Source organism: Bremia lactucae, linkage group LG1 (genome assembly GCF_004359215.1).
Source record: "Bremia lactucae strain SF5 linkage group LG1, whole genome shotgun sequence".
Taxonomy (NCBI): domain Eukaryota; phylum Oomycota; class Peronosporomycetes; order Peronosporales; family Peronosporaceae; genus Bremia; species Bremia lactucae.
The window spans coordinates 14,766,926-14,776,297 of record NC_090610.1 but is presented as its reverse complement, the minus strand read 5'-3'; positions in this window follow the sequence as shown (position 1 = coordinate 14,776,297).

Genomic DNA, 9,372 nt, shown 5'->3' with positions numbered 1-9,372 from the left:
ACGCTAGCCGTCATCATGGATGACGCTGGGCGTCATCCCTCCAAATGTGAATGCACCCATGTGCATCACATCAGCAAGGGTTGGTCACAAATGTGCACCACACCCGAGTGTTGGGTCTAATTACTATTATTAAGTAATTGACCATCCCCTTAAGTACACCAAGTGTACTTAACGGGGACTGTGTAACATTAGGGAAACTTTAGCCCGTTACAGGTACAGACTTTTGTACCTGGGACGATGTAACGGGGCACTGCGAAATGTACTGCTTCAGTACGAGTCCACTTCGCACTGCTTCAGTACAAGTCCACTTCGCACTGCTTCAGTTGCGAGTGGTGCCTTACGTCATTTCACGTACACTAGTACGTGCAGAGGAAGACTTCTCTTTAAGACAACTACCTTAAAGAGGGTTCAATGAAAAGTCTATTAATATAATTAAGTTTCTCTTACTTTTATCTGTTAATGCTAACTTCATTATAAACTAATACTAAACATGCAATTGAAATTTTATCTTATCTTATCTGTCACTCTCTTTTGTTTACATCTACAGCTGATTAGTCTGCGGGATAAATAGATATAATGACCTATACCTATTTATTGCTAAGATTTCTGAACAGTACTATATAAAGTAATATTCTCCAAATATTCTCTACCTTTAAGATAATAAATTAATTAACAACCACTAAGTGTTCATTTCATGTAACTATACACCCCGTTACAGAAGACGCACACGCGTCGTCCAGAAACCTTAAAGATAGACACCTCTAAAAATAGGGGAGTCGAAGAGAACTCCCTTTTAAGGTGGTTCGTCGAAATGGACGATGCAATAAAGGCTCGACACATCGTCGACAAACAAATACAAGTCGCATCTGCTCAATAAAATTTGGCAGGTCGTTCCAAAACTTGGGCACTAGGCCTCAAGTTGCGCGACCCATATGTATTTGGCTCGCAAGAGGCTTTAAAAGCCCAGCACAAACAGACGTTTGAACCGCCTAGGGCTGAGTTTAGAGATCGATCAGAGCTTCTGAAACTCAAGCAAGGCAAGCGTGATGTTCACGCTTATGCCCAGCATATACGACTCTTATGGCGTTGTATCATGAAAAATCCAGTTCATGAACACACGTTGATTACGGTATTCATGCAAGGTCTTACGGATGGTCCCGTGAAGACCCATCTGTTCCGCTTGGAACTGGATACGCTTGAAAAAGCAATATACGTTGCGGAACAGGAGGACTTTAGCTTGAGACAGGCCCAAGAGAGTCCGTCTTTGTATCGTCCTCCGGGACGACAAGAGCTTGGAGGTCCGGAACCTATGGGCCTCTCTTACGTCAAAAGCGAGAAATCTCGCTTTTCGTGCAATAATCGGTTGCAGAGATGCAATCGCTGTCAAAAGTTAGGACACTACGCTTATTAATGTAGTGCCCCACGCCCAGTACCGAGGATTACTGAACGTACTTATGGATAGAATGCCAAGAAGGACAACGGTCGCGGGTTTAACGTTGTTGCGAAATCGCAACAGCGAAGCGAACCGCCAAAAAATGGTCGGGGTCAGTAGGGGGCAACGCCCTCTGATCCAGCAACCTCAAGAGAATCTGCAAATCTCTTGACTAAAGTTGCTCCAGACGCCAATCCTTTTGTGTCTCTGCACCTGGCGATCAGGTATCCCTCATCACTTTGGAGTTAGAAGTGACAAATAATTTGTCACTTAGAGTCCTAGTGGACTGTGGGGCGTCGAATAACTTTATTCGTCGCCAGTCGCTAGAGGGTCGTAGGCTCAAATATGTTGAGCGCAACATCCCTCCGCCGATGACGATGCGTCTAGCGATAGGCGCATCGATAACAATGATGAAACGCGTAGTGAAATTTCACCACACGTTAAAAAATTTACAGTATGATGAGGATTTCATCGTACTGGACTTGGATGACAAATTTGATGTCATCCTAGGTTTACCCTGGCTCAGAAAATATGAGCCAAGAATCGGCTGGCAGCATCGATCCGTAAAGATGCCTGCCACTTGTTCATCAGATGGCCATCTGATGAACTACTTGAGCGTCCACAAGCGTGTGGATGTACCACGAGTGAGTGTGATGACCTCACTTGTGGTACGGTCGTTAGTACGACTGCACAAGATCACAGTGTGATTACTAATCACCCTGTGAAGTCAGCTGCCGGCGCCTCTGCGAATGCACAGGCAGCGCCGAAGGTCCACCACTCGAATAAGTCGAGTGGATTGAGACATAAATGTACGCCTAGCGGGCGACATTCAAGGAATATACCGGTTGTTTAAAAGGGACAACACGATGGTCCTAGATCGAGTAGAGACTCGACCGTAGAGGACCCGACTGTGATAGCGCAATCACACTCGGAAGACGTTGAGGGAATAAGTTCCCACGTACTTGAGGAGAAAGCTCCTCAAATAGTTGATGCTAAAGTGACTAGACTCCAGCATCCCGAGGGATTAATTCCTCGGCAGCCTATGGATAAATCCCAGAAAGAAACCGAGGCACTCAATGTCATGGTTAATGACGGATCAAGAGTAGGCGCTTATACTCTTGATCTATATGCGCCTCCGAAGTTTACTTCGGACATAACTCAATTACCAATCCTAGAACCTAAACGGTTCTTGAGAGATCTGCTTCGTGGTAGAATCAAGCAGATCTGCGTACTCGCCACCGAGGACGAATACGTAACCAATATTCGGGCAGCGGTATTTTTTGCAGAGAACGAACAGGTTTTCAGCAGCTCATCGATGGACGAAGCGTCTTCGATGTGAAGACTCGGATTGAGGGATATACTACTCAATCCTGGGAGACACTTAGGACAAATCCTTTTACAAGGATTTGATTGACTTCAGGGATGTATTCCCGGAAGCAGTTCCATGCGACTTGCCTAAGGATAAAGGCACTCGACATGAGATCGAACTCAAACCGGGATCGAAGTAATGTGTCATGAAGCAGTAGCCACTACCTCATGACCAAGTACCTGCGATCGATGAATTCTTCTTCGCTCGATTAAAAGCGAGCCATACAAGGGAGTCAACCTCCCCACATAGCTCTCCGACATTCTGTGTGCGAAAGGCCACAGGAGGGTGGCGGATAATGCACGCATTCAATAAACTGAATGCTGCAACGGTACCGGCTCAAACGCCGATACCTAGAAAAGACGTAATCATAGATGGTATGTCTACGAGTACCATCATTATTTTTTTCGTCTATGAATTTGATGGATGAATTGTATCAGATCCTTATGGTGAACGGGACATCCCGTCCACAGCAGTGAGCACTCCCAGTGGGATGCTCTGGCAATGGCTAGTAATGCCTCAGGGGCTTAGTAACGCCCCTGCAACATTCAACAGATGCGTAACAAATCTGTTGAGACCGGTGCGGGATTCGCACCGAGTTATTTCGACGATGTATTCGTCCATAACCGGGCTATGGACGGAAAGACGGACGTGGAAGTTAAAAAAACTCACGTTCGTCAGGCTCTTATACTTATGCGAAAGCGTAAATTGTACGCAAACCTCAAGCAGCGTAATTCGCTGCAAGCGAAATACCACTTCTTGGGTGCATCGTCGGTAAACACGGCGTGCGCCCTGATCCCGAAAAGGTCAAGGCAATTACCGACTGGCCAGTTCCGGTCGATGTCAAGGGACTTAGATTGTCCCTTGAGCTAGCGGCGTACTTGCGCAAGGACTCACACAATTATGCCGAGATGACAGTCGTCTCTTGAAAAAAGACGAGAAATGGTTATGGAACGCTGATTGTCAGCATTCCTTTAAAGCTATCATGCAAAGCTTGATGCAATCGCCAATCTTGGCGATTACAGATCAAGACAGACCATTCCATGTGGTCTATGACGCCAGCGATTTCGCAATCGCCTGTGCGTTAATGCAATACGATACAGACGGCGTGGAGCGCGTCGTCTGTTATCAATCGCGTCAGCTGCATCCAGCTGAACGCAATTACCCAGGGAACTCCTTGCCATGAAATATGCACTGGATAAGTTTAGGGTCTATCTCCGAAGAGATAGACGGTTCATCGTATATACGGACCATGCAAGTGAACCGTCATCAACTTTGTTTGATGACATAAAAAAACCTACACAGTAGATAAAGACCTACTGCGTTTAATGGATCATCTGACGAATCCATCCTATAATCTTTTAAAGATTTACTGGCTTTTTGTATGTATCGATCGTCATCCGATCGATACACAACACGCAACGGCTTACTGTGCTACACAGCCGCTGCTGGCGACACTCCACTTGTCGTCGTCCCTACTCACAATGATTTGCGCTTGCGCATCATGTATGAGTGTCACGATGCACCAACAAGTGGGCATCATGGACGTGAGAAAACTTATCTCACAGTAAGTCGCGACTTTAGTGGCTCCGCCAGTATCAGTTCGTGCGCAAGTACATTCGTGCTTGCGAGGTATGTCAACGGCTGAAGCCTAGCCCTTCATCCCGTCTCCAGCCTCTACCCCTTCCGGCAGAATGTTGGCAGTCCGTATCTATGGAGTTCGTCTTCGAAGACGATCACAAAAATTATGATATCCTTGTTTTTGTAGACAGATTCAGCAAGATGGTACATCTTGTTGCAGTACCAGAGTAGATCACGGCTCCGGGCTGTACCCGTGACTTTTTCGACACGGTATTCAAACTCCACGGTTTACCCCGTGAACTGATCTCGGACAGAGATCCACGATTCACGGCGGAGTTTTGGCAATCCGTGTTTCGATCTCTCGGAACACGTCTGACTATGTCAACTTCTGATCAACCAGAGATCGATGGTCAGACGGAACGCGTAAATCGCGTCCTCGAAGAGATACTTCGAGGTTACGTCCAATCGTATCCAAATTGAGGCGAGTTTTTACCGATGGTCGAATTCGCCATCTACAATTCGGTGCATGCGTCTACAACGCATCAACGTTCGTGAATGGCTTTACGCCGTCCACGCATACCCACCCAATTAAAGGGATCCTCTAGTTTAAGGGGGGGCGGACTCGCACGAGCAAAACCATTTCTGGCTCATGCTTATCACGCGTCGAAGTTACCAACGACGCGAATGATGTCGATGTCCAAGCAATCGACATCAAAGATGAGAAAGATCTCATGGTAGTGTGCACAAAGCGCCTGGAAAAGACAAAACAAATGAGTCAGAAGATTTCTGCTGGCTCGAGAACCAGTACTCCGTTTCGTACAGGATTTCATTGATAACGCAGTGGACCGTCAGAAACGGAACGCAGACGAACATGGAAGAGCAAATGTTCTTTCATTTAAATTAATGACCTAGTACTACTCTCAACGGTAAACTTACCTAATCGTGTAGTCACTAACGTGGTGGCAGTGAACTACTACCCAAGTTCATTGGACCATTCGGCGTACTGCACCACAGAGGCAATGCGTACACAATACCATTGCCACGTAGGATGCGAACGCAATCTACGTTTTTCGTTGGTCGGCTCTGCCCGTACCATCACTACGTGGTTTCTTCCGAGGACGGATCTGACCACTCTTCTCGAGAATTTCTTAAAGATTCTTGTGGTCAGAAATAGATTCTCATGCTGAATCTAAAGATTCTCATGCTGAATCTGGAGATTCTCATGTCGGTTCCAAAGATCCTCGAAGCCACGATGAGCTGACGACAGCTCATCAGAAGAGCGTGATACTTCCGTTCGTACTCCAACACTGAGTACGCACTCTTCCCACGGTTTTACAGCCGTTCGATTTAGTGAGCCTTCACCGTCTGCTCCAACGAGCGACGCTTACCGCGCTCGTATTCAAGACCCTCCTCCAATACATGGAGGTAGAATTCGAGTTTGTCGATCTTCGACTCTTGATCCGACACACGGTTCAGATCTAATTTTCCCTCCTCCACCACAACGATTGGTGGATTCTCACGGTAATCAACGTTTCCTTGTGGAACATATTCAGAACCACCGTAATGCGAAGGGGTAGCGAACGAGTAATCTGGTTCGCTGGCGCGTTTATCCACCTTCACATGACAGCTGGGAGCCTCGTTCCCAGCTGGCTGATGACTTTGAGGGCATCGTCCGTCAGTATGACGAGACCCATCCGATGGACCAGAAGGTCCATCAGAGAACACGCGCCCTTGGCGTTTGTAAATCGATTGCAAACGTCAATCGCATCGCGCATCTCGATAGAAATGCAAGCCCTTTCCCAGGGCGAAGAAAGGAAATAAAAACCATCCCCTTTCACTCGTTTCGTGTTGTCGACACAACACGAACAGGGATCACCCCACGTGAGGCATGAGAGTCCTGCCTGACGAGACAATCGATGCAGTTTTTTTTTAATCTTGCCCCGGTTGGAGTTTGAAAAAAAGATTTTTCCTAAATTAAGTATTTTCTTACAAACAACTTTCAAGAAAATCATTAAAACCTATTTTTAATGTAAATTCACGTATTTTTTTGAAACATAATCTTTATAATAAACTAAAACAATCTTAACTTAACCAAGGTAACACATAACGTATAAATGCAGTAACCATCATTAAAATAAATATAGTCACACCTGAACTCCATAAAGCTTCTTTATGTGTAATACTAGAACCATGTTTCGGCTAAAATTAGAGTCGCTTGACCAAGCGATCTCTATAGCAAAACAGGAAGACTATAGCCTGAATAAGGCTTTCGTCCACTCGGCTTTTCGAACTTAACGCGACTCGCTTTAAGTATATGAAGCCAGGCTTCTTGTCCAATGTCTTTGACATTTCGAATTAACGCGTTCCAGGCTTGCATCAACGAGCTTTTGTCTCCCTTGTTGCTGACATTATACTATTGATGTTTAAGAAAAGAATCGAGATAAAAATCCCCCTTAGCGCGAAAGTTCTTCGTGCTGGGAACAAGACCATGTAGCTTTGTTGCAATAATTAAGGGATATTTATTGTGAAGAGTTTTTGTCTCCTGGCAAGCAACGGAGTAGCCGTTCGGGCAAAAGCCACGGCTTCTTCTTAGGGGCAAGACAAGACATTTTATTGTCTGCACTCCCCTGAGGGGTACCCACTGAAGCAGGGGTACAACTAGAAATTTTCTTACGATGGCTTACGCCATCGCCACCACCACGCACAGGGATAAGTGCGGGTGACGGCACGGGAGACGGTGCTGGCGATGAGGAATCATCCTCATCGTCGGAACCAATCATGCTATAGCAAACGCTATAAGCACGTCTATACGATTGAGCCCCCTCATTCGAAGGCTCATAGTCAGACGCCTAACGATGATTGGGCGACTGTTCTGTTATCCCCGAGACGGCCATTTCGTCCGACTCGCATTCGTGGTCGACCCCCAAAGAGGGGTTGTAATCACGTGGCGAATTACAACGTGCATCCGCAACATCTAGTGTTGCGGGAGGAGATGATACTACGGCAGACGGAACGCTTCCGCAAGGGACAATAATGCGTCGCCCGCGGCTGCATGAACCGCAGCCGAAGGCGCCGCACTATTCGCATACCGCATGGACTTGTTAACCATGCGATCAAATAAAAATGATGGTTTTGACCAATAAAAATCTTTTTTAATAAAGTGGTCATATAGTGACCACTCTACCCAATGACAGTCAGATTGATTGTCGTTAAAGGGAGGGGGGATGTAACATGAAATTAACACTTAAGGCTGTTAGTTAAAATATTATCTAAACGGTAGATAATATTTGGAGAATATTACGTTACATGGTAATATTCTAAAAGCTTATCCATTGGTAGATATAGACCTTTATATCTACTTGCTCTGCGGTCCAGTTAGCGCTGGACGCGCGTAAAGAGAAATACTGATAAGATTTAATTACATGTTTGTATTAGATTATAATAAAGTTTGTATTGAGTGATAGACAAGAAGAACTTAACCATATTAAATACAGCTTACTTTAACCCTCTATAAAGCAAGTGTTATAAAAGAGAAGACTTCCTGGCGTAGAGACAAGACGCCTCTCAGAGGCCGGGACAATCACGTCCCCAAATTTTCCAGCTTGTAATGGCTCAGTACCAGACATGGTGTCTTAGTCGACATCCGACAAGGCGTTAGATGACTCAATTTCCTTGTCCAGCGAACGTTTACGTGTTACTTCACGTGCAATGAAAGGGTTTGACCCGAAATGCTCCGGCGAACTGCCAAAAGTGTCACTAATGACACTCAGTATGGTGGTACCTCGGCCTACCACACTCGCTGGACGTAGACGTGCCACTTCACGTATCTCAGGAGTATTGCACCCTTGAGGTCCTGGCGAACCGCGAATAGTGTCACTATTGACACTCAGCATGGTGCCACCTCGGCCGACCACACTTGGTGGACTTATTCGTGTACTCCACGTATTATAGGGATATTGCACCCTTGATGATTCGGCCTTAGGCCAACAATGCTTTCAGCATTCAGTGAATCGTTATTACAACGAGTGTCACTCGACAGAGTACGTGCCGTTCCACCCCCTTTTTCTGAGTCGAGCTCAGAATTAATGTTTACAACATTGGAGTTAATTATCTCAGACATTCTCAAATCTAAAGCACTGACAGACTCAGTAAGTTATCCGCGCCAATAGCGCTTTTGTTGCCTAGCAAAGGTGGGTTTATAACTCTTTAAAGCTTTGCTAACAACATTACGCGTGGTGCCTAAGGTCTTAGACCTCCAATAGATTCATAACTCATGGCGTCCAAGCCAGGTCATACCAAAGATGAGATTATATATCGAATCCAAATCAAGAACGAGACAGCATTTCATAATGTCAAAGTCCAGAACCTTTTGCCTAAGCTTAAAGGAACTGGAGGAACAGTGCACGAGTCCCATTTGCTAAGCTAACAGTGATTGTATCAGATTCATGCGCTTTAAGGGCCTCAATGTATTGTTGATCAAGCATAATTGCAAGACGCCCCTGAGTCAATTAAAATTGACAATGGCTTATCAAAGCCCTTCACAGTCGCTAGATGAAATAACAAGCTCGGCTTGTACTCACGCCCCGTGCCATTACGCACCGAGCTAATTGCGGCTATGTCCTGTTTACAATCATCTCCTACAGGCTCAACAGAGCCTAGGTCTTCCACAGTAGGGCGCCCCGCACCTACTTGGTATCGACGTTTTCGTGCCTCGTATCAAATTTCTGGTATAGGTCGGAATCGGTGCTCTTTCGAGATATACACGTGTTTCGTAGGGGTAGGCCGGACGAAAACGTTTCGTGCTTCCGCACATATAACATCTACGGATTTTCTTATTATGTTCCACAGCTTGAAAAGCCTCTTCTTCTTCCTCGACGAGGCATATATTCATGGGTTCTGTTCTATTAGACGGTACACATGTGCTCGAAGCTTGATCGGTAAACAGGCGTGCTGACACAAGCCGACTTAAAATCGAACTCATCGCGTAGCGCTA